Here is a 27,311-nt window from a genome sequence, read left to right as displayed (position 1 = left end):
CACTCTTTGATCTCACACTCTCCTCTCAACGTCCCCTCTCCCCATCCCATCCACCTAGGTTTCTGTTTGAAATGGGAGGGTGTGTGCTTACAGCATGTATTGAGAGAGTCCTGTTGACGTCCCAGCTTTCTAATGAGGGGCATGAGGTAGAGAGGCAGAAGTGGCTGGGAGAGAGGGCGATCAGGATGAAAGGGCCCCGAAGGACAATCGTTAGAGTTTGGCCGGGGTCGGACGATAAGAGACTATTGAAGAGATGAGCCTCACCATGTCTAAATGCAGATGAAATGGTAATGGAGATCATCCAGTCTTTCCTCTCCCTCTCCCACAGTTAAGAATGTGGTTATTAATCAGCAGTACTCCTGTAATTTCTGAGTGCAATTGTAGACTCAGTTTGCACACAAGGGCGATTGGACTGGCATCATGGGATTTTGTCACAGGTGACTTTGGAAACTGAAATGAAATCTACTGTATCTGAAGAACGGCAACTTTATTAAGCCTTTTACTTTTCCAAATAATGTTGGCTACTGTAGATGGGTTATCTTTACCAGAACATTTCAAGCCATGGCTTAACATGTTATCTTCCCATGTGTGCTAATTATATTGGTGCACTTCAAGAGATGTCTTCAGAATAACCATTGTTTGACTAACATGTCTGTTTCCAGGACCCGTCATCAAAACAACTCTCAGAGAAAGTGGAGGATCTCCCGAAGAGCACAGAGGGGAACTCTTTGGTCGAGGCCCTGAAACTGAGACTCCTGGAGAGTAATGCAGAGAAGGACCGAAAGCTCAGGGAGCTCCATGAACAGTCCACTATTCAAACACTAGAGGTCAGCAAAGAGCAGAGAATAATTTAGCTGCTTCGCATCTTGGAGTTGAGCAGAGCAACATTGAATGTTTGTTGTTGAATGTAACATTGGAGCATAAATATACCTTCTTTTCAATTTAGGGGATTGTAATCACCTTCTTGTGGTAGATCTGTACCTGCAGGGATTTTATGAATGAATGAATGAATGAATGGTCTTTATTGTCATTGCTATAGTACAGGTACCAAACAACGAAATTTGGGAGGGGTGGCTCCCCTGGTGCTAGGAAAGAAAAAAACAAAACAAAAAACAAGAAGGGAAAGGAGCTGGTTTACATAAATAAAGGCTATGTACACTATCCACTATACTATACTGTACAGATAAAACGACTAGGGTTGTCATATTGCACATAGTGTTATTGCACATTCATTTAAAGTGTCGCAGTTTGCAGGCTTGAAATGTACACATTTGTGCCTCAGCACTACACCTGATTTTTTCAGTCCAGCAGCTGCCATCAATCCGTCCAGACTGTCCAGGGCCCAGAACCTAGGTCTTTGCTGTGTTCAGGGCCTGGATGGCCCTGGGGTAGAAGCTGAGCTTCAGTCTGTTTGTCCTTGCGGCCCTGGTCCTGTACCGCCTTTTCGAGGGCAGCCGGGTAAAGTGTTTACTGCGTGCGTTTGTGTGTGTTTAATTGGGGATATGTTTGTCTGTCTAGGTGCTGGACTCCTCTGAGGTGTCCACAGATGGTGTGAAAGTGCGCCGTTTTCCCAAGTCTGAGGTGGAGATCATGTTTACTCCTCTACATCCCAACAAGCTCAACATCAGGAAGCCAGGAGAGGATGAAGGGGTGACTGTCAAAATCACCCGCTCAACTAGGAAGAGGAAGAGCAGTGAGATGGAAAAGGCTGCTTCTGCCACCACCAAGGCTGCTTCTGCCACCACCAAGGCTGCTTCCGGAACCACCAAGCCTTCGTCAGCCGCCAAGGCAGCTTCTGGGTCGTCCACCAAGACTTCGTCAGCCGCCAAGGTTGATTCTGGGTCGTCCACCGATACTGTGTCAACCACCAAGGTTGATTCTGGGTCTGGGCACCCACAGGTGAAGAGCCAGGTGAATATTATAGGTGCTAAGTAAGCAAGAAATTACAATGTAAAAAGACATTTGCATGACATTCTCCGCTTTTAAGGAGGGGGAAAAAAGCTGTTGCGCTGAAACAAATCCCGAAAAGGGCATTTCAATGACCACATTTTCACGTTCGCCATTTGTGTCTCTCCTATCTAGTGAATTTCACTGTATTGTAGTTATTGTTCATCAAGCACATTACATATTTCTACAATATCTTCTATCCCTATGTACAGGCTAGTGTTTTGCAGTCGTAAAAGGTTAAAGAGTCATTTAAGAGCCGTGCGCATAAAAAACACTTCACTATTCACTCCGAAGGAATATCACTTCCAAGTATATCAAGTCTTTATCTTGCGGGTCTTTGGCCACATAGCTCTTTATTGATATCATAACACCATCCCTCATTTATGCCTCATGATTTTGGTATGTGGGCTGTCCGTCGCACATGATTGTCAGTCTCTGTGTTGCCTCTACTGTTATGAAGTGTGTTAACCATGTTCATACTGTAAAATGGTGGCATTTTCCCCCCTCTCTTGGACACATACATACATACAAATACATTTTAGCAAAAGCAGCGTTACTCTGTTACAGATTTATTTTAGGTCCTTGGACGTCTGTTAACCTTTGGTATTCATGTGTTGTTTACACGCAGCTGACTTTGGCATGGATGAGAGTAGAGGGTGCTTTTGAGGAGGACATCATCCATGGAGCTACAGCTGCCAATCTACTGCTGGAGGCTGAACCCGGGCCTGCCACCCTGCCAGACAAGTCCAACCATCTGGAATATGACGACTTTGGGGACAACCCCATGGAGAGCAACGATGGAGGAATGCTGGGTAAATACATTAACTGAATATTATACGGTTGCTGAATTACAGATGGTGCGTCAGAGTCGATGGCTGAATCTCAAACGTCCTTCCCTCCGTCCTTTTTTATGCATTGAAGAGAGGTTACACTGTTTTGTCCCTTCTGAACTTCTCCAATGTGTTCTGAGAATCATGCAAAACATCAAGGGAAAACTTTTGAGATTCACTCAATAGCCTGAAACAGTAGTGTGATTACAGCAATCTGTGTCTCATTCAGAATGGTTTGTTATCAGTCATGGAATGTTTTTTTTCTTGTTTTTTAGTGGATAAACTCCTGAGCAACGAGGATGGTGGTGGTATCTTTGATGACCCTCCAGCAATCACTGACAGTGTGATGATGCCCCCAGATCATGATGATGAGGATGACTTTGACAACTTACAATCCCGTAAGTTTTCCCTGTTGGTTGGTCATTCCTCTCTTGCTGTGTTGATGCTGTTAGATTTGGTGTAATGACAGCATTAAACTAGATGAATAGTCACCAATGTCACCATAATCACTAACATGTTATATTTTCATTTCCATCTTTTCCTCCTATCTTCATCTCTGTCCAGCGGGCCCTGACAGCCCTGACTCTGGACCTGCAGAGAAATTGCCCCCCACTATAGACGTGACTGAACAGACCACTCTGGTCCACAATGAGGAAGAGGCCTTCGCCCTGGAGCCCATTGACATCACTGGTAAGCAGACCTGTGTCAGTCAGTCAGCATTCAAATAACACCAACTACTTAGTTTGAGAGAGCATAATTTGCCTGTAAAGTCAAACCTGAATAACAGGAGGCACTTTTAATTTTCTACAAGTGACAAAATGTTTTCTTTCACATCATTAGTGAAAAAAACCAAGGCCAAGAGGAAAGGGAAGCTGTTTGTGGACACACTGAAGGAGCTGGACAGTAAGACCATCCGCGCCCAGCTGAGTGACTACTCTGATATCGTCACCACCCTGGACCTGGCCCCGCCCACCAAGAAGCTGATGATGTGGAAGGAGACCGGGGTTGTGAAGAAGCTGTTCTCTCTCCCTGCCCAGCCGCTCTGGAACGGCAGGCTGCTGAAGGTAACGCACACAAAAAAATACCTTAGTATTTACAACAACCGTTAGTTGTTACCTCAATGCCTTGTTCAAATGGAAATAGTAAGTATTAGGGATGTCCCGATCCCACTTTTTCACTACCGATACCGATACCGATACCTGGGCTTCGGGTATCTGCGATACCGATACCGATCCGATATTTGTATACATTTTTTGACCCCTGAATAATAACAAATACCTCCCCAGTATACTGTATAGTCCACACCAACAACAGTTAAATTAAAGACTGCCAGCCTTTATTAAAGCAACAAATGCGACGTGTTGTGGATTGGAACTACGGATCATAAGCTTTCAAATGATGTGTCATACATTGAAATCCGAAAAAATATGAAGTTAGAGTCATTTGAATGTTGTTAGACGTCAGGCACATATAGGGTTAACCTCTTTGTAATGAAACCGGAAGCTGTATCCAATATACTCATTATGCGCATATAGGACTCGCGTGAAGCATTTCTGCGACACGCGTTTCTGTTCAGTTTTCATTCCCTCATCGCTTATACACAGAAGTTTGACTGCGCATGACAGTAGTTCAGCAGTAGTCGCACTGGTGCGATTGAATGTATTTCCAAGTCGCACAGAAATATATTCACTCGCAAATGCGACCAAAACAGTCGCACTATCGAGCCCTGGTCATGCTACTACTGTTGTCGTCACTTGAGTGACACGCCAGATCGGGCACGCGGATCGGAGCCTTTTTTTTTCTGGTGCGATCCGCGATCCAGCATTCAGGACCAATATCGCGGCGATATCCGATATCAGTATCGGATCGGGACATCCCTAGTAAGTATCCTAACTATCACATTAGATATGTTAAGAGATTTGCTGTGCCGTATTGACATGTCCTGTTTTGAAAGATGTTCACCCGCTGCCTGACCCCGCTGGTGCCAGATGAGATGAGGAAGAGGAGGAAGGGCGGCGAGGCCGACAGCCTGGACGAGTTCCTCAAGGACCTGGAGAACCCAGAGGTTCCCAGGGAGGAAGTTCTCTCCCAGCACAGAGATGTCATCGGTAAGCTACCGCCCGCATAGCTATAACAGTGCAGCTGAACACTATACAAATATCGAGATCGTTCTAGAAATGATCAGAGCAATCGATGTATTACCGTGTGTAGACCATGATTATTTGATCTTTGTGAATCTAATGGTCTGGTTAAATCCCCCCCCAGACCAGACCATCATGGAGGAGCCCAGCCTCCTGCAGGCCTCAGTCATGGAGAGCAGCAGGACTCATCTGGATGAGACCATCATGCCACCTCCCTCTACCCCACGTGGGGTCAAGCGCAAGTCTCATGACAAAGAGGCTGCCCTGCCCGTGAGTGCACAAATCTTGCTTGTTTGTTGTTAGTAGTCACAACACACACACACACACACACACACACACACACACACACACACACACACACACACACATTTTGTGATGTCAATTCCCTTGAAACTTCAATACAGTTTTCTGTGAATATTTTCCATTTCTTTTTTGTTTACGTGCAATCAGTTTGTGTGATGAGGTCCTGACTGTCTGTGTTCAGGCATGATAATCGCTTACCTTTCGTTGAAATTAGCAGTTTTGAATCCAAAATAGGTGACTTCCCTGAATCATATAGATCCGATGAGTTTTTTTTATTTATTTGAATGCGGAGCGGCCCATTAGTCTGGAACGCACGTTGAACGTTCGAACGATAAGATTTTACAGAAAAGCGCAGCAACGTAGCGAACAGGTGCGCAGGCGTGAAGGGCTGAAACTGTAATGTGCGTGTGAAACTCCTTGGTGAAGAAATTGGTGACAGAACGTCAGCCGAGGTTTTTGTATGCTGAGAGAAGACAAGGACTGAAGTCGCAAATACTGAGATAAGAATGTAACGTTAACAAAATACAAATTGCTAGCTAACGATAGATGGCTAACTTTGGTACTAACATTTGGTACTAACATTACTAAGTGCAGTACAGATACAGTACAGATAACTACCAACATTAGCGTTGTCAGCCTATTTTGCAAGCTGTTAGCCCCTTTCACACATAGTTCGAGCTAAATGCCCGAAAAATATGATGATTAATACATATAAAACTGAGGTATGATATATGGCAGATATATATGGCAGTCTCAGGCGCCTGTCACGTCTCCAGTAGCTACATTAGAACTTTGCATCCTTTGATACAAGGATCTTGTAACTTCGCAAACAATGGCAACATTTTAATAGTTTACTCTATGTTCAACTGGAAAAGGTAGTGACAGAAGATTTTCGTGTTTTGATTTCGCTGGGAGTTTGTTAAAAATGCCTTTCCACCAAAGAACCGTGGAGCCGCGCCGTGTGAGCAGGCTGAGGGTCATACAATATTTGTATATTAAAGGCAACGCCGCGGCAGTTGAACATAGAGTAAACTATTTCAATTCTGCCATTGTTTGCGAAGTTACAAGATCCTTACATCCCGTCAAGATCCTTGATGATATAAATATGATGATAAATACATATAAAACGGCACATATATGGCAGTCTCACGCGCCTGTCACGTCTCCAGTACATTAGAACTTCGCATCCTTTGATACAAGTTACAAGATCCTTACATCCCGCCATATGTATCAAAGGATGCAAAGTTCTAATGTACTGGAGACGTGACAGGCGCGTGAGACTGCCATATATATCATACCTCCGTTTTATATGTATTTATCATCATATTTTTCGATATATAACGGAAATATGATATATGGCAGATATATGGTACCCTATATATGTGTTGAGCTTGGGTGCACATGAATCGCGTATGAACAATAAGTAAAGCAGACTCGGTATTCTCTTCAGCATTAGGACGTACCTTCATACAAGAACAGAATAACAGTGCGACTGCTACCGTAGTACACAGACTAAGGGCGTCATCAAATATATATATATATATATATATATATATATATATATATATATACATGGGCGTCACCACCATATATTTGGGGGGGGGACGTGTCCCCCCCACCTTTGAAACAAGGTCGTTTGGACCCCCCCACATTTGCCATCAAAAATATGTTGCATGACTGGTCAGCATTATTTTCATTGCTTCACAATCAAATCCGTTCCACTTTATGAGTAGGGGATTGCCCATATCCAGAAATCCACTCTGCGTTTTACTTCTGTTTTTAACACGGCAGCAGCAGCATCAGACACGCACGCAGATTCAAAACATTCAGACTGAGGCAAGACGATATTTAGATCATCCACCAAGATGGATATAAGGAATTTTTTTTCTAAGAAGAGAAAAGTAAGTCAAAGTCATCCAAGTTTTCCCATGAGTGGCCAAACAGCAACATTGCGTTCTCTCAAGATCAAACACAGCCAGCTTTTCTGATAAGAATGTTAGCACCTTATGAGACATTCTCTGTATTAGCAATAGAATTAGCATAGCCTACTAGCAACCAAATACGAGCTAGATCAGCTATATGGCACTAGCAGTTTTGTTAGGCATTACTAGTGCGGTTAGACATGTTTAAATGCAGAACAGACACAGGCGAAATGTCATCAAAAGCACAGAATGGCGACAAACACCTCACAGTGCTTACCTGTCCTGTCATTATTGCATCTCCTGCCGTGTTCATTGCCCTGAGCATTTGCACTATTTAATTTGGCCATTGCACCCACCCAAAGAATCAATTTTGCATCTGATTGCTTGAGCTAGGGTTTAAAAATAAGAAGAAAACACCTGTTCCATTTATTTTTTTATTTATGTCAAATGTTCTATTAGAGAAAAACAATATGAACAAGTGCTCAATGCATCCCCATTTCTCCTGATATAGGTGGTTGAGAGTGAGAGTGAGTCAGAGGCAGGGGCAGCAGGCAGGGGCAGTGGAGACAGCTCTGTTGCTGAAAGGTGACAGGCAGTTAAGGAAAATTTAGCATTGCTTATTATTATTATTATTATTAAATATTATTATTATTAATAATAAACCTTTAAAAGTGCCGACTCAGTGCTATGGCCAGGTCTGAAGCCAGACTGAAACTTCTCCAGGATGTTGTTCTGTTGGAGGTAGGGCCACAGCTGGCTGAGGACAGCCTTTTCCAGGAGCTTGGACACGACTGGGAGCTTGGAAATAGGTCTGTAATTACTGGGGTTGGAGGGGTCCAGGTTAGGTTAGGACAGTGTCTGAGCAACCTGTAAAAAGCCTTGGCAGGTGGTATGATGCAAGCCTGAAGGACAAAGACCAGGTGCTACAACTGCGCAAAGATATCAGCAGTGGCCTGCAGTCCATCGACAAAACACAGCTACCTGGAAAGCTAAAGGCTTGGTGCCTGCAGTTTGGACTCCTACCACGGATGCTGTGGCCCCTCGCAGTGTATGAGGTCCCAATCTCAACCGTAGAGAAGTTGGAAAGAGGAGTCACAGGCTACATCAAGAAATGGCTCGGAATTCCACGATGCCTTACCACCATAGGTCTCTACGGAGATAGCATCCTCAAGCTGCCCCTCACCAGTCTCACAGAGGAGTTCAAGTGTGCAAAAACAAGACTCCAGATGACACTGAATGAATCCAGAGATTTAGTGGTGAGCAACAACGCACCAACCTTGGCAACCGGGCGCAAATGGACACCAGCCAAAGCGGTGGAGGAAGCAACAGCAGCCCTCAAACATGCTGACATTGTGGGGTATGTTCAGCAGGGAAGAGGAGGCTTCGGGCTAACAGCTGCTCGCCCTGCTTGGAGTAAGGCCACAGCACCAGAACGGAGGAAGATGGTGGTGGAGGAAGTACGCCATCAGGAGGAGGCTGGAAGATGGGCCAAGGCAGTCTCTCTTGCCAAGCAGGGACAGTGGACGCGATGGGACAGTGTGGAGAGGAGGAAGATTAGCTGGAAGGACATGTGGGCCATGGAAGCGAGGCAGTTGAGCTTTATTATCAGAGCTACATACGACGTCCTTCCAACACCAGTTAACCTTGGCCAGTGGTATGGTGAAGACCCGGGGTGTGCCCTTTGTTCCACGCCAGCCACCCTCAGGCACATTCTTTCAGGATGCAAAACTAGTCTCGCCCAAGGACGCTACACGTGGCATCACAACCAAGTCCTGAAGATCTTTGCATCCACCCTGGAGGACAAACGAGCTGCCACCAACTCCCTACCGCCATCAGCATCCAACCACCAACAGGCAATTACCTTTGTCCGTGAGGGGGCAAAGGTTACCAGGAGCAGCTCGACACCATCTGAGCGAGGCCAGCTACGGTTGGCCCGCGACTGGAAGATGCTGACTGATATTGGACGACAGCTTGTGTTTCCTAAAGAGATCGCCATAACCACCCTGAGACCTGACTTGGTTCTCTGGTCCCCTTCTCTAAAAAAGGTGTACATCATTGAACTAACCGTACCCTGGGAGGACGCAGTGGATGAAGCTTACGAGCGGAAACATCTACGCTATGCTGAGCTCGCCGCCGAAGCACAACACCGCGGCTGGAACACTGATGTCCGCCCAGTGGAGGTGGGGTGCAGAGGGTTTGTGGCAAGATCTACCACCAGATTGTTTACAGACCTGGGAATCAGAGGCCAAAGCCTGCGTTAAGCCATCAAAGCTGCATCGGAAGCAGCCGAAAGAAGCAGCCAGTGGCTTTTTATGAGAAGGAAAGATCCCTGCTGGGCCCCGAAGTAGCCAACCAGAAGGTATGCGGTCAGCTTAGGCCTGACTCAGGGAAAAGGACGCCCCTGCCTTGCATAGTCTCATGAGACGTCAGCCATTCTCATGACGAATTAGGATTGACGCAAGTTCGGGGCTGATCCCCCTGAGCTGGCCACCTCTGGCGAGGGTGTATAGTGTGATGGCCGAAACACCCCATGACCTGGAGGAACACTACTGATGATGCGTCCGAAATTAAACCTAACCCCAGCCCCCCCCCCCCCGCATGAACCACTCACCACCAAGACGACACACACGCACACACACACACTCTCACGTACGTGCCTGCACAAAATAATTTACATCTTATCCTGTGTTTCATAAATCCAAACCAAAAATCAGTAGTGTATCCCAGTAGTGTATCCCAGTAGTGTATCCCAGTAGTGTATCCCAGTAGTGTATCCCAGTAGTGTATCCCAGTAGTGTATCTCAGTAGTGTATCCCAGTAGTGTATCCCAGTAGTGTATCCCAGTAGTGTATCCCAGTAGTGTATCCCAGTAGTGTATCTCAGTAGTGTATCCCAGTAGTGTATCCCAGTAGTGTATCCCAGTAGTGTATCCCAGTAGTGTATCCCAGTAGTGTATCTCAGTAGTGTATCCCAGTAGTGTATCCCAGTAGTGTATCCCAGTAGTGTATCCCAGTAGTGTATCCCAGTAGTGTATCCCAGTAGTGTATCCCAGTAGTGTATCCCAGTAGTGTATCCCAGTAGTGTATCCCAGTAGTGTATCCCAGTAGTGTATCCCAGTAGTGTATCCCAGTAGTGTATCTCAGTAGTGTATCTCAGTAGTGTATCCCAGTAGTGTATCCCAGTAGTGTATCTCAGTAGTGTATCCCAGTAGTGTATCCCAGTAGTGTATCCCAGTAGTGTATCCCAGTAGTGTATCCCAGTAGTGTATCCCAGTAGTGTATCCCAGTAGTGTATCCCAGTAGTGTATCCCAGTAGTGTATCCCAGTAGAGTATCCCAGTAGAGCTCTGTGGATCTTAAAATAATTTCTGGTGGAATAACTTCAAGGGCCTCAAACACCTCAAACACAACCTAATGTTCTTCACTTGGGGCATGAGCTCTTGCGTGTCTTGATGGAGTGCAGCTGTTGTAACCCTCTCCTCCCCTCCCCCTCCTCCTCCCCTCCCCCTCCTCCTTCTCCCCCCCCCCCAGCCTAAGCAGACGCCGGTCCTGGGCGCGGCCAACAAGGCTCTGAGCGTGACCACGGTCCCCGGCAGGAGACTCTACACCAAGACCCCCTCTGACCCCCCCGCCCCGCCCAGGTACACACACACACACACACACCAAGACCCCCTCTGATCCCCCCGCCCCGCCCAGGTACACACACACACACACACACACACACACAGGGACACAGGGACACACAGACAAACACACACAGGGACACACACACACAGACACACACAGGAACACACACAGGGACTCACAGGGACACACATACAGACACACACACACACACACAGACACATTTTAATCATTTATTTATGTCCACATAGAAACAAGTATACAGGGACACAAATACTGAAGGCACAGATGGGATGCATTCACAAACAGACATGGACAATGTCTTTCACATACAACAGGACAAGACTCACGGGTACAAGTAACACCGTCTCCGCCATATATGGCGGCTGCCAATAATCGCAGAGACAGAGCAATACTTGCTGAGCCTTTTTGCTTCTCCCTTGGACATTCCCAGTAGACGTAGTCCTCTGACAACCAATCTGTGCACATGTCCAAGACTGCCAAATATAAAGACTAATAGCGTACACCTATAGCCTAGCTCTGAGATGGTATCTACAAGCTGCTGGTATTTCATGACCTTAGTCATGAAGGCTTCCTCTAGGCTTATATCAAAGGTGCATGCTACCTCTAATACAGACACCTCTCTGGACTCTTCATTAACAACAACAACATCTGGTGTGTTAGCAGACAACTGTGAAAAGTGACATTGGTCATTACAGAAATTGAACATAGATGCATTGACACAAGCATGTGTATACATTTTCACTGTAACTGGGAAGTGGAGTGATATGTCCTTTACTATAAGGCTCACAATTCTGTCATGGCGTGCTATATACATTCCTTTGTAAACATAACAGCCATTCAAGATGTGTGATAGTGTTTCTGTAACCTGTTCTGTGGTGTGGTGCAAGCAATGAGGAACCTGAGTGGAAGGAAACCAAATAGAGAGGTTGAGTCTGGTAGGAAGGACTTGTAATCTGGCCTTGGTTGTGAATATGACAATGTCCTCATCGAGTGCAGTGTTTTTTAGAAAAGAATGAGAAACAGAGTGATCAGCTGTGGGAAGACATGCCAGTTTTCCCTGGAGTTTCAGACCAGTCCAGTGTTGTTGTTGTTGATGTTGATGAAGGTCCATGAGAGTCCGTCTGGCCCCTCTAGATGTTAGCTGGTGGCTCTGTCCAGCAAAGGAGGCTGTTGCCCTGACCTGTGTGAGAGGGTCAGATATACAGTTCTCTGAGACCCGAACTGTCTCAGAGTCAGACCGCACCCACTCCAGGGACACCCCGGCTCGGACACAGAGGTCATTCAGGTCTGGCCAATCAGACCAAACTCCAAAACCAGCGGAATGAGTGTCCAATTTTCCGCTGGGTTTCCTCTTGAACCCAAGGAAGTGGGGCTCCGCCCCCCTGGCAACTGGGACCTTCCTTCTCCTCAGGTCCAGGAACATGGAGGAGCGGGCCAGCTCCCTGACGTCCTTGTCGTCGTTGTTAAGCATCCTGAGAAGATGGGAAATTCTCATGCTGGTGTAGATCCATTCTACATTGGGGACCCCTAGCCCTCCCTCCCACTGGGGATGAAAGATGATGTCACGGGTGCTGTGTGAATTGAGTCCAAGCCACCTGCGCACTACGCTCACAGTCTTGTTGTTCATTTCACACAGCACTTTCTGGGGGATGTGGACATTGGAGAAGAGGTGCTGAACTTTGGACAGGGCCACCTGCCTGATGGCTTCTAACTTCATAGTTAGTGGCAGAGGACAACTGTCTATCAAGTCCAGCCTGGAAGTGAACTCAGTCAGGATGTTATTGACTTGCTCCTTCCACTCTCCTGCGATGTTAATTTTATGTCCAAGATATGGGTATGTCTCATGAAGAGAATTTACACGAATGGGCTGTGTTGCTAAAGAGAACACAGGGGGTGTGTCTGTTTTTGAGTGGTACCACCTGTTCCCCCCACTCCGCCTCTCATACAGGACAGCGCATTTGCTGGCTTTGACCTCCAGGCCAGACCATTCCAGAAAACGATCCGTCCTGCAGAGCATGTTCTTGATGACGCTCTCTTCCCTGGAGGCCAGGACAACATCATCTGCGTAGCCCTGCACTGGGTTGGGGGAGATGACACCCTCAGGGGCACACTGACACAGCCACTTAATCCACTGGTTGATGGCAATTATGAAATTAACCGCGCTCCATGGACAGCCAGTTTTAATGCCTGTCTGAAGTGGTGTTGGGCGAGTGAGCTGCTTCCCACAGATTACTTGGATGGTGGAGCTTCGGTACACATCTCTCACAATGTCAATGAATAGCTGGGGTAGCTGTATCTCTTCCAGTGATCTAATCATTATATTGTGAGCTAATGTCCCAAAAGCATCTCTAAAATCAAGAAAGACTGTAAAGAGTTTACATGACTGATGTTTAAAGTCATCTATCCCTGTCTTAAGGCAGAACACATGCTCATCCATACCCATCCTGCTGATGTAAGCCTTCTGTTTGGTGGACAAGATATTAGCATCCACCAACCAGGGCAGGACTCGGGCCAGTATGCACTTCATGAACACCTTATAGATGGTAGGGAGAAGAGAGATGTCCCTCCATGTTGTTGGATCTTCAGGGATATTGCCTTTCTTTGGGATGCGATGTATCAATGCTCCTTTCCATGAATCTGGAACTCGCTTATTCTCCAAACAGACATTAGGGACACACACACACACACAGGGACACACACACACACACACACACACACACAGGGACACACACACACAGGGACACACACACACACACAGGGACACACACACACAGGGACACACACAGGCACACAGGGACACACAGGCACAGTGTTCCTGTGATGAAATGTTTGGTGTGTTCTTCCTGTTGCCATGGTGACAGGGATGCAGTGACTGAGTCGTCGGAGGCGCGAGAGAACGAGGAGAACCCAACTGTCATTAAAGAAGACAGGAAGAAGGTGAGAGGAGGAGGAGGAGGAGAGGAGGAGGGGGGAGGAGGAGAGGAGGAGGAGAGGGAGGAGGAGAGGGAGAAGAAGAGGAGGAGAGGAGAGAGGAGAGGAGAGAGGAGAGGAGAGGAGAGGAGGAGGAGAGAGAGGGGAGGAGAGGAGGAGGAGGGAGGAGAGAGGAGAGGAGGAGGAAGAGGAGGAAGGAAGAGGAGGAGAGGAGAGAGGAGGAAGAGAGAGGAGGAGGAGGAAGAGGAGGAGGAGAAGGAGAGAGGAGGAGAGGAGGAGGAGAAGGAGAAGAGGAGGAGAAGGAGAGGAGGAGGAGAGGAGGAGAGAGGAGGAGGAGGAGAGAGGAGAGGGGAGGAGAGGAGGAGGAGAGGAGAGGAGAGGAGGAGGAGAGGGGAGTAGAGGAGAGGAGAGAGGAGGAGAGGAGGAACCATCTTGAATGTGCCTAGTCGTCACTCCTGGGTTTGATTTAACTAATACCTCTTTACTTTCTCTCCCTCCACTCCCCTCCCTCCCCTCCCTCCCTCCCTCCCCTCCCTCCCTGTCAGGAGGAGGCAGGTCAGACCCCCCCCCCTACGACGGGGGCCGCTCCGGTGGCCAAACGCCGCGGCCGCCCCCCCAAGTCCTCCCCCCCCCCCGCCTCCCCCCTGGCCACAGACAAGGACGCAGCGGGGGGGGGATGGGGGGGGAGGCAGGGCTGGGAGGGGCCGGAAGAGGGCGGCGCCCGTCCAAGACCCCGCCTCCGACCCCTCGGTGGAGCCAATCACCACCATCAAGATACCAAAGGGAGGGAGGGGGACGACTAATGGTGCCTTCATGTGATCTCAGAAACTTGAAACCTTTTAAAGTAAAAAAAAAACTAACGCACGTTATTTTGCGTAAGCACTTCCTATTTTGATACTTGCAAGAGTGTGAGAGGTTAGCTAGCTACACACCTAGGGCCATACCAATTTTTTCGTTCTTTGTGTTCTTTGAGGCCTTCAGTGTATTTTTGATGTTGATGCGAATTTTACACATTTTCTAAGAAACCGTAGTGTCTCCCCTCCTCTCTCTCTGTCTCCTCCTCTCTCTGTCTCCCCTCCTCTCTCTTTGTCTCCCCTCCTCTCTCTCTCTGTCTCCCCTCCTCTTTCTCTCTGTCTCCCCTCCTCTCTCTTTGTCTCCCCTCCTCTCTCTCTCTCCCCTCCTCTCTCTCTGTCTCCTCCTCTCTCTGTCTCCCCTCCTCTCTCTTTGTCTCCCCTCCTCTCTCTCTCTGTCTCCCCTCCTCTCTCTCTCTGTCTCCCCTCCTCTCTCTCCCTGTCTCCTCTGTCTCCCCTCCTCTCTCTCTCTCTGTCTCCCCTCCTCTCTCTCTCTCTCCTCCTCTCTCTCCCTGTCTCCCCTCCTCTCTCTCTCTGTCTCCCCTCCTCTCTCTCTCTGTCTCCCCTCCTCTCTCTCTCTGTCTCCCCTCCTCTCTCTCTCTGTCTCCCCTCCTCTCTCTCTGTCTCCCCTCCTCTCTCTCTCTCTGTCTCCCCTCCTCTCTCTCTCTGTCTCCCCTCCTCTCTCTCTCTGTCTCCCCTCCTCTCTCTCTCTGTCTCCCCTCCTCTCTCTCTGTCTCCCCTCCTCTCTCTCTCTCTGTCTCCCCTCCTCTCTCTCTCTGTCTCCCCTCCTCTCTCTCTCTGTCTCCCCTCCTCTCTCTCCCTGTCTCCCCTGCTCTCTCTCTCTGTCTCCCCTCCTCTCTCTCTCTCTGTCTCCCCTCCTCTCTCTCTCTGTCTCCCCTCCTCTCTCTCCCTGTCTCCCCTGCTCTCTCTCTCTGTCTCCCCTCCTCTCTCTCTCTCTGTCTCCCCTCCTCTCTCTCCCTGTCTCCCCTGCTCTCTCTCTCTATCTCCCCTCCTCTCTCTCTCTGTCTCCCCCCCCCCCCCGCCTCCCCTCTAGCAGGTCAGTGTCCAGGGTTAGGGTTAGATGTTTTACAGACTGAAATGACGTGTAAAAGTTCAGACGGTCAAGGTACTTCCTCCGCCTTGCAGGTCTGTTCTCTGTTGTCAGTTCTTAGAGTACACAGGGAAACGCCTTCTACATTGCATTGATGATATTGATCATTGATTTTGTTTTTGGTGTAGATGTATAAGGATGTTTTTCCACATGGATCATATTTAATTTTCTTACATTTTTGGGGGGGGGCAGAATAGAATGATAATAAATGCTTTTAGATGTGACGATTCACTGTGGTTTATTTGACACCCTTTCATCTCCCATAATGCATTGCTGTACTTGTAGGGATGGTGGATTTGATCATATGGGGACAATGTTAGCATCCCCACAGCATCAGTGACTTGGTAAAATGTCATTGCATGTGTGCGTGCCCCCTCCTCCCTCGCCCACAGTATTTTACTCAATATGCGCAACACTAAATGTTGAAATAGCAGTAATACCACGTTCATTGATAAAATGACATAAGGGATGGAAGTTTTAGAAGGGGGATGAAAACTGCTGCTTACGGTGCTAATCTAATATTACTAACACATACAAACGTCTAATCTAATATTGAGTTTGAACCACCTGCCCCCCCCCTCACTGATCAACGTGTCCCTCTGTCCTCCCCCTGTCCTCCTGTCTGCAACAGACATTACAGAAACACATTAAAAAACCCAATGCTTTTTTTGTTTTGTTTTTTTAAATCAAAGAAACATGACCGTTTCACTATAAATAACCAAATAACCATGCATGTGACTGCTGCTTCAAGAGGGGGAACAGAACAAAAAAAAACAAAGTCCAAAACCCCAAACTGAGGAACCCTCAGATGACGGGGGGACTGACACCTTCCCCCCTGTTCATTCCTTAAGTTTCTTTTCTTCTTCTTCTTCCTCCGTCTTTGTGGTGCGATGTGGGACATGGGGATGTGGGACATGGGGAGGACCTCAGGAAGAGAGAGGGAGGACCAGTCTCATTTCTTCTTCTTTTTCTATTTTTTGTCCTTTCTTTGTTTCTAACAAAATATAGATCCAGCTATCGATGGTGTGTTCTAGTGATGATGATGATGATGATGATGGCTCTGGGGGGGGAGGGGGGGGGCACTAATGGTGCCTTCATGTGATCTCAGAAACTTGAAACCTTTTAAAGTAAAAAAACAAAACTTGTTGAGACTGGTACAATGTCCCATGAAGGGGAAGGAGTGTGTCAAGTTTGGTGAGTGTGACTGTAGCAGTCTCTAGGCACAGAGGGAGGTCGACACAGAGGAATGGTACAGAATATGCTTTTATTTAATGGTTGCACAGCTCAGCCCCGTCACTGACGTGCTGAGCGAGTCTTTTCCCCCCAGCTGTTCTCCCTTTCGGGACCCGCTCCGTCCGCTCCTGGCAGAGCCCTCGCTCTCGCCCCGCTGCTCCGCTCCTGGCAGAGCCCTCGCTCTGCTGTTCTCCCTTTCGGGACCCGCTCCGTCCGCTCCTGGCAGAGCCCTCGCTCTCGCCCCGCTGCTCCGCTCCTGGCAGAGCCCTCGCTCTGCTGTTCTCCCTTTCGGGACCCGCTCCGTCCGCTCCTGGCAGAGCCCTCGCTCTCACCCGCTGCTCCTCCCTTTCGGGACCCGCTCCGTCCGCCCGGCTCCCTGCACCTCACCCCCTTTCGGGATCTCGTGCGTCCTCGCCGCGGCTCTCTCTCTCTCTCTCTGTCTTACAGTGTCTCCACCCGGTCAGGTACTTCCTGCCCTACTCATCTCCCGAGGGAACAAACACACACAGGTTAAATAGACCAGTGGAACAACGAGTCTGATCACTGACACCTGTCCGTAATCAGCCCATTATTCCCCTCCACGGCAGTCTAGCTCCCTCTGCAGGCCAGAACGCGCCATGTTCCCCACAGTGACTCTTTCGCAGCCCGTTCCCTGGGCCCAAACGTACCCCAGCACTTTAATTCAGGCTTTTGGGCCTAGTCTAGTGTGACATTAAAGGTTAAAGGACTTTAGCGTCGCAACCGTAGGTGCCACAGACACGGTTCAGATATTTTCCGACTCGGCTCGGCCCCACCGACAGGCCACACCCACTTTGATACAAGCCACTCCCCCTAACTGTCTAAATCACACCCACTTTGACACAAGCTCCACCCACTTTAATACAAAACACTCCCCCTAAGTGTCTAAGCCACTCCCACTTTGATACAAACTCCACCCACTTTGATACAAGCCACTCCCACTTTGATACAAGCCACTCCCCCTAACTGTCTAAGCCACACCCACTTTGATAAATAAATTATATTTATATAGCGCTTTTCCGAGGCTCAAATACCCTGACAATATGGGGAAAACAGGAAAGTGCTGTGTCCCTTGTTGTATGAATAGATCCGACCGGTCTCAAAATGTAGCCTATAATTAATGCAAGTGCAATCGGGCTAACGTTACTCATTCTCGCAGTTCCAAATGAATGAACGTTGAAGCGCACTGCCGTCGGGTTGTAAAATAGCCTAGTTTGATAGGCCTATTGACAGCGAATAAAACAGTGAAGATGACAATTGTTTCTGCTGTTGTTATTAAAATCTGTTCTCCGTTGGTTGTATCTCAAAATGTGGCCTATTAAAATCTGTTCTCCGTTGGTTGTATCTCAAAATGTGGCCTATTAAAATCTGTTCTCCGTTGGTTGTATCTCAAAATGATGTGGCCTAACTAATGATGTGGCCTAACTAATTAATGCAAGTGCAGCCAGGGGCGTGTCCAGGGGGTGGCCTGGGGTAGCACGTGCCACCCCTGAAATCTGATTGGCCACCCCAGGTGCCACCCCCCTGATTGATTGGCACACAGCTGACATGATGTATATAATTTGATGTAAAGAACTCTCAAAAAACACATACGAAATATTGTTTTAAGTACAATAAAGCTTTATTTCTTTTAAGAACGTGTGGAGTGCATCTCCAGCAGTGCGATATCTGTAAACATACTATCTGTAGACTCTCCGCTCAGGGTTGCCAGATGGGATTGACAATTTCGAGCCTAACCAGTCTAAAAACAGCTAAATCCACAAAAAACCAGCCCATCTGGCAACCCTGTCTCCGCTGCTTCAAACTCTTCCACCGACACTCGAATGGAATACACTCATGACCAAATGTAATACGCTGCGCTCAAATGTAATACGCATGCTCAATGGAATACACTCGTGACCAAATGTAATACACATGCTCAATGGAATACACTCATGACCAAATGAAATACGCTGCGCTCAAATGTAATACACATTGATTTTATTTTGGCACAAATATGCCGTATTTTTGCATTGTATTTAGTGTTACACGTGTATTGCATTCCGATGTGTGTATTGCATTCCGATGTGTGTATAGCATTTAAATTGATTGAGATTGTTTATTTGAGGTAAGCCCCTTGAGAAGAATCTTCTCATTTTCGAGGGGGTCCTCACATGACGATACAAACATAATCGTAACACATAACAAATAACAATACAAAGCACCTACACACACACTCACACACACAGCCCGTCATCACTCCACAACCCACCACTACAACCCAACCGCAATATATACAAGCAACAGTCAGATACATACATAATATAATTATCCGAAGACATCAGCAAGTAATCGAAATTGGCAACAACAGAAAGCACATTTAAGGAAAATACAGATACGAACAACCTGAAAACTAGCCGGTCCAAACCCCCCACATAATTAATAGCATAAGCAGGGCTTTTTTAAATAGGAAAGTAAAGATGATTTAAAGGATTGAAAGGATGTGATGGACCTTAAAGGGGAAGGGAGATTGTTCCAGTCACTAGGGGCCTTGTAGGCAAATGAATTACGACCTAATTTTTTTCGGTATCTGGGAACACAGAAAAAGAGGTTTTGATGTTGTCTGAGTGGATAGGGAGAACTACGGGGGACCAAGTAAACTTTTAAATACATGGGATATTTAAAGTAAATACATTTATAAATAAATTGTAACCAATGGGCTTGCCTTCTGTCTTCAAGTGAAAACCAGTTGAGTGAATCATACATTAGACAGTGGTGTGTAAAATATTGACATCTGAGAACAAAACGACAGAGGGAGTTGAACAAGACATTTAGGGGACGAAGACAGGTCTCAGAGGTACCCTGGTACACAATATCAGCATAATCAATAATTGGTCAAATAAGCTGAGAAACTAATCTTTTCCTGATTTCAAAAGTAAAGCAATCAATAGAACGATATAAAGAACCAAGGCAACCATAGGCTTTTTTAACAAGATTATCAATGTGTGGCTTGAAACAGAGTTCAGGGTCAACCCAGAGACCAAGATATTTAAATAATTTAGCATTTTCTAGGGGTGAACCATCATCATAAACAATATTTAAATCTTAAGAGGTGGGGACGCCGATAATGTGCACCAAACACCATACAACAGGATTTGTTCATATTCAGAACAAGGTTATTATTAAAGAACCAGTTCTGAACAGATGCAAAATCTGATTGCAAGGAGCTTTGAATTTGTGTTAGATCTCTGTGAGAAGTATAGATAACCGTATCGTCTGCATAAAGATGAATATCAGAGTTAGAACAAGACTTAGGGAGATCATTAATAAATATAGAAAAGAGGAGTGGTCCCAGAGTAGAACCCTGAGGAATACCCTTGTCCACAATTAAGTAATCGGACTGAGAACCCTGTAAAGAAACATATTGACGGCGATTATGCAAATATGCATTAAACCAAAAAAGAGCCTTCTGAGAAAAACCAATGGAGTACAACTTATCAAGAAGAAGATAATGATCAATCAAATCAAAAGCTTTAGATAGATCGATGAAGATGGCACCAGTCAGTTGGTCTTTGTCACAGGATGAGAAAACATCACTAGTAAACTTGAGGAGAGCAGAAGTAGTTGAGAAGTTGGGTCTAAACCCAGATTGAAATGGTGAAAGAATATCAAATAAATTAAGGTAGTGAGACAGTTGATTGTAAATCAGTTTCTCAAAAACTTTTGCAGTGAAACAAATAATTGAAATTGGGCGATAATTATTCATGTCAGTTACATTTCCGTTCTTGAAAATAGGGGTAACACGGGCACATTTCCACATTGAGGGAATTGAGCAGGTAGAAATTGACAAATTAAATAAATCTGCAAGAGGATACATTAACACATGTGCTGCTAGTTTAACAAATTTATCTTCAATACCGTCTGGACCAGCACCACCACCTTTGAAATCAAAGATTGCATTATAAATATCCATAGGCATGATTTTATTAAAGGAGAAAGTAGTAGTAGGCCTATGTGTTGTGGGGTTTGAGGAAACTGCAAGATCCGAGTATTTAGTATTTATAACATCACCGATAGAAGTAAAATGTTGGTTAAAGGCCTGTGAAATATGTAGGGGGTCAGAAATTATATCATCGTTAATTTTTATTTGAGATATGAGGCCTTTGTTAGTTTTATTGAGAGCTCGGTTCAACTGTTTCCAAAATTGTCAAGGGTTGTTAAAGTCTTGAGAAAGACTATCACGGAAGTAACTGGATTTTGCGTTACGCGTTTTAGTTTTGCAAGAGTTCCTCAAACCTTTATACATATCCCAGTCAGCAGGATCATTTGACAAACGATGTTTGGCCCAGGCTTTATCTCTCTGTTTAAAAAGATTGAATAGTTCAGTACTGATCCAGGGTAGATGCCTGCCTTTAACCCTAAATGTCTTTAGAGGTGCATGTTTATCAATAACTATTTTAAATTCTAAACATAAGAAACTCCATGCATCCTCCGGAAAGGGTATCAATTGGAATCTATCCCAGTTAATTGCAGTTATATCGTTAATAAATGAATCAACATTCATTTTTTTATATTGCCTCAAATTAATATATTTAGGTGGGGAGGAAGGTATTCTAATTTTCCAAACACAAAATATAACACAGTGATCACTAAAACAATCAGACAAAACACCAGATGCGGTTATTCTCTCAGGATTGGTGACCAGAATCCAATCTATTAAAGATGAGGATCCATGGTGATGGTCCACACAAGTTGGCTCACTGATCAACTGAGATAAATTAACACTGGAGAATAATGTTCTCTCATCAATAGAAGACTTATCAAGCCAATTAATATTAAAGTCGCCCAGAATGATCAGTTCATTATGCTTCTTTAAGGAGTTTATTGTAGATAGGATGCAGTTAGCTGAATCTGATAGAACTGGAGGTGGTCTATAAATGGTCCCAATTGTTAAATGTTTATTGTCATGAAACATGATGTTGATGAAAAGGCTTTCAAAATGAATTGGGTCAACAGTAGGAGTGGTACACTCTGAGGTACATTTATCAGAAACATAAGTTGCCACCCCACCTCCTCTCGAAGGTCTATCAGATCTGTAAATAATATAGTTATCAATTTTAATTTCATCATTAGTAATATTATTATGCAACCAGGTTTCAGATAAAGAAATAACATGGGGTTTATAAAGAGCCACCCATGCTCTAAGTAAATCAATTTTCGGAGCAAGACTCCTAATGTTAATATGAACTATCTTTATTCCTTTTGCTGACTCAATAGCACAGAGAAAACAAATATATGTTGGTCATGAGACCGACCTGGGAAGTAGGCCTAGGGCGTAGACGTTGGGAGGGAGAGAACGAGCTGCGGAGTGAGGGACTAACAGGGGCACACACACATACACACACACACACACACACAGAAATAAAATAAATTGTAACATCATCAAGATGCAACACAAAAGCAGAGCAACAGCTCGGTCTGCAAGTCAATACAAGCATGAAAAGGATCAAACAATAGCAATTTAGTGATGGAATTTACACATCAGAAAGTAGGGTTACACATTTTTACGACAGTTTTTCGACAGTACAGCGCTTTACAACAGTCTAGGTTTACGGCAAACATGCCCATGCTGCATCTGATCTCCGAAACAGCAGCAGGGAAATACAGGGGCTAACGCTACTGGCAGGCTACATCGGGTACAAAATGTAGGCTAGCTAGCCGATAACTTAACACCAAACCAAAACAGAACATATTCAAATGGACTCAATATGAAAAATGAAAGAAGAGGATATAGTGAAGATCATCATGAGTCACATAAGAGCGTCGCTGGCCAGCGTTACTCGCTAGTTGTCAGTACCCACCATCATCGATAGTCCCAACCTGGAGCTTGCGGCAGAGGGGGAAGACAGAGTGGAGTCCAATGGTGGTGATGAGAGAAACATAGCTTTCGCAGCTTCGACATCAGTGTATTTGACCTTAACACCATTCATTTCCACCCACAAAGAGCACGGATACCTGAGGGTATAAGATAACTTCAGCTCTCGAAGCTTCGAAATGTGGCACGATCCACCCTCCATAGAGTTAGGTACGCTTAAAATAGCTTACAACGGCTACTAGCATAAAGAAATGTCTGATTGTTGCGTGTTCGGTTGTCAGAATCGATATTCCACGACTATCGGACTCAAGTTCTACCGAATTCCATCAGGATCAGACCATTTCAGAGCAACCGGCGGCGTCAACTGGACTGAGGACAAGATAAAAATTATGTTTAGGTGCACGCACCGGAAAGGGAAATAGATAGACTACTGTTCTAATGTTTACACCTGCGTTCGCCCTGCTCAGGACTTGTTTAATTATTGTCATTTCGCAGAGTCATTTCATTAAAGCAAATGAACAAATGGAATATTGTTCTTATTTATAATTAAACAACGTGATGCAGTCAAGCAGACAAATCCAGCAAAGAGGAAGACGCATGTATTCGCGGACGACTCACACGGACATCGGCAAATAACGCCACCCCGAAATCTGTAAGCAAATGGAATATTGTTCTTATTTAGAATCTATGTCATGGTATTTGATGTACTGTACATGACCACAGATTGCGTAGTTGTAGGCATCTAGTGATTTATATGCTCTCAATTTCTCACGGGCCTACACGCTAGGCAATGCAAACTTTTCATACTTTTCACAGGCAGGTAATGGCCAGGTAATGGATTGGAACAATATCTCGTTAACTCCGACCACTCCCCCAGATTTGTTTGTTTAAAGAATAAATATGGGAGTTTAATATTACATCCGAATCTCGCAGTTCCAAATGAATGAACGTTGAAGCGCTTGTATCTCAAAATGTGGCGTAACTAATTAATGCAAGTGCAGCCCGGCCCGACAGGCGCACATAACAGGCGCACCCCTGCGCTTTCAGAGCTCGTTTTCTTGTCGGAATTCGACGTTTGGAGACGAACGACAGACGTCGAATACTGACGGCTGCCGTGTGAGACCAGGTTGCCTATGCGGGGGAGAGGGAGGGTGGCTATAAATGTGGGAGGTCTGTCGGTGACATTTAGTGTATGGGTGGCAGATGTGCAAGACCCCTGTATACTGGGTCTGGACTTCCTACGGTTTGCTTGCTGTGTGCTGGACCTGGGGAAGGACACACTGAGCTTCCCTGGGGGCCCCACTGTTAAAATGATATCCCCCTCGCTGGTCCCGAGACCACAACCACTGTCCGTGAAAGCCACAGACACGCAATGTTATGGGTCCAACCCCTCGGCTGAGGACAGTGGCGCCCCACTCTCCCGCCCAAACCCCCCACCCCCCCCTTCACCCATCTCCTCGATGCTTGGTAGCCCATCGTTTGAGCCCCACACCCCCACTGGTGGACAGCCTCCATCTCCGGCAACACTTCCCTCTACAGGTTTGGGCCCCCTTTCCCCGACCCAGCCGTCCACAACGGAAGAGGTGGATAGACTGTCGGCAGTTGATAGTGGGTGAATGTTCAGAAGAGGGCGGCGACCTAGATTTGTTCCTTCCCCGTTAAGTGAATAATTAATAGATTGCTCAAGTAGACAATTAAGATAGATTTATTCCATACAGCGCTGGGCAGCCTCTCAACACACGGCAAGCAACGAGGAGAGGCACGCATCGAATGACACTTTGCAGTGGGCTTATATGCTAGATTTCCGCTGACACCGGAAACAGCTGTACCTTGCCAATCACCAGTCACCCGTCATACATGTTGTTTACATACTAAAGTTAGAAGCCAGCTTGCCTCTGCTTCCCTACCATAACGGTTTGTTCGTTCCGGTCAGCAGTTACCTGACTCTCAGTCAGCCGACCGACCGTTCCCAAATATACTGATCTATTGACCCCAGTACCCATATAAGTCTCCATCCTGTGTTCATGCGTTTCTGTCTTGCTGACCACTGGTAACCTTATACTGGTCCCCACTAGCTGTGGTCTCTATATTTGGCTCAGGTCCAGTTACAGCAAATCATGTTCACTAAGAGTGGCCAGTTTATGTCCTGAGAGTGGACACACTTAAAGTATGCTTAAGGTCAAACCATGAGTATTGCTATATTCGATAGACACCCAGCATTTGCACATAGCTACACAAAACGCATCATATCAGCTCACTCTTTTTTTTTTCCTCTAATGGACAGTAACTTTAATTATTTCTCTTTCTTTCCACATGGCTGAGATCTTGCATTCCTCCCCCGGAATCGTCATCAAAGGACCTTCCCCATAGACAAATACAATTCCTCAGTCATGTGGCCTGACAAAGTGAACAAACATCTCACTCCACAATTGACTTGGCATGAGTAAAAGGTCACTTTGTGGTTAACTACTCTGATTAATAATCACCTTCTTTGGATAAAAACCTTTGTTGTTTGAAGGAGAAAATATCCAAATAGGTTTCTCATTACTATGTCTAACTACTCATTACAAATGAAGTAGGTATCATTTCCATCATTAATTCAAATCACATGTTTTTCCATAGTTTGTTACATAATTATACATTTTTAACAAATAGGGATATCGTCAATCAGTTTCTTTAGGTGTCTTGGTTCTTCGATATCCTAGGTCGATCTTCAACAGAGGGACCATCATGCTTTTCCGGTCGCAATGAGGCACTATCTGAGATGCTGATGGACCATTGTTGTCTTTCCGCCTTGTCGTCCTCTTGTATTGTTGCTGTGTTATTGAGAGACTCACAGTAGAAATTATTTCATTCACCATCATGATGCTTGCTCAAATGTTTTAACAGTGTTATTGAAACTCTAAATCCTTACCCCCTACTTTTCTCTCCCCTATTGTTCTATGTCCCCATTGTCTGATCTTAAAGGTTTAATCCTGTTGTGGTGAATACGTACAACAATTGTCAACAAACTGGCAAACTCCTGCAACTGAGTCTAGTGCGCTATTTGGTTTAACTCCCTGGATGTCACGACGCATGCGAACAAGATTAGTGTCAGAGTCTTCAGTTAAAGTAAAGTCTGTTTCGTTAGTTAACACCCAGAGCGTATACAGAACCGATAAAATTGTGGCCATCCATCTTATCCACAATGAGGCCAGGATCACACGGTTTCTCTCGGCACGCATCGTCTGTCCGGTATCTCTTGTCCTAGTTTCAATCTTAATTCACAACAACATCAAGAATAATTGTTAATAGCAGAGATAGTCATCATTATGGTACTGGAATCAGTAATCGTTTGTCATACTACGTGTTTTCCCCTTTGCTTGGGTCTCATCGTCAGAGTCGAGTGGGTTGGGCCCCCTGTGGTCCCCCCCCCTCTAGTGAGTTCTGCACTTGCCTGCTGAGACATTTTTAGATACAGGGATTGCACAATCGTTAAGTACAGGTAGACAGACATTTAGTTTCTCTCAAAATGGTTAACTCGTCCTTCATCAATGCTCCTAGAGGAAACAAAAGGATGTCATTTGAGGTTCATGCCATGGGTATCAAACTAGGACGTGTTGTGAAAACCCGTGAACCGTCCCTTTAATATCCAAATCAGTCTTCAATGCTTAGTTTATTCACTGTCAATGTGCAATCTGAGTCAATTCCACTAAGCATACTTTTAATGAGGTAGATAGGTTCTATTCTACCCGTATGTTAAAAATTCTGATCACAATCGTTACTGATGGCTTGAATACTTCCCCGTTGGTCTATGTACACTATGAGCTTATTTTGCATTAAGGTGTAAATTTGCTGTGAACATTTAAATGTTCTATCCCTCTCTTATAATCAAATATTTCTCAGTCAATCACCCGTTGGTTTTAGTAGATTTATCAGAGACATTCTTGAGTCAGTGTGAATGGTTTTCTATCATAAATGTTGCTTTAATGTGTAATGCTCGTGCATTCAGCTGTTGGCCGATTAACACTGTTGATTGTGAAGTACTGTCATATTCGTATGTGTAATTGCTTTATCAAAGTCTGTAGTCTGTCATGTCATTATCATGTTTCCGCTTCCAAACAGAAAAACAACATTTTCATTTACAGTTACACAGAGAATTATTATTTGTGGTTTCCCCTTTCTCTCATCCGTCAATCGTTCACTGTCATTTCAGCCCCCACTTCTGTTAGATTGGCCCTCAGCAACGCCCCCGTTTTTAGTCCGTCGCTCAGTTTCTCTGCATTTTCTTGGTTCTGTCAGGAGATAGAATTGGCAAGAGTTGTGTTGTCCGTTCGGGATTATTCATCAATCAAAATGTCACATTTTCCTCTTTGCTTGTGTGAACATCAACAGTCATCAATGCATGTCTCTGTTTACTAAGTAAATTCAAATGTTACGTTTACTGAGTCAATGCAGAATTGTATGATAATTACAATAAGAGACAACTACATTTTCATGTCTAACACTTCTATGTGTTCTCCGCGTGTCTGTGTCTCTGTGTCA

At 45.6% G+C, this 27,311-nt stretch overlaps 1 long non-coding RNA gene across 1 annotated transcript; it reads left to right on the top strand.

Annotated features, from left to right (window-relative positions):
• The first annotated feature begins 2,609 nt into the window (after window positions 1-2,609).
• Window positions 2,610-3,367, top strand: LOC308150983. Its single transcript, XR_013937271.1, has 3 exons — window positions 2,610-2,759; window positions 3,053-3,175; window positions 3,342-3,367. It is a non-coding gene; the product is annotated as an uncharacterized lncRNA (long non-coding RNA).
• The last annotated feature ends 23,944 nt before the right edge of the window (window positions 3,368-27,311 follow it).

Source organism: Nansenia antarctica (genome assembly GCF_963989245.1).
Source record: "Nansenia antarctica genome assembly, chromosome: 2".
Classification (NCBI taxonomy): Eukaryota; Metazoa; Chordata; class Actinopteri; order Argentiniformes; family Microstomatidae; genus Nansenia; species Nansenia antarctica.
Note: the sequence above shows the minus strand (reverse complement) of the source record. Positions and strands in the feature narration are given on the sequence as shown.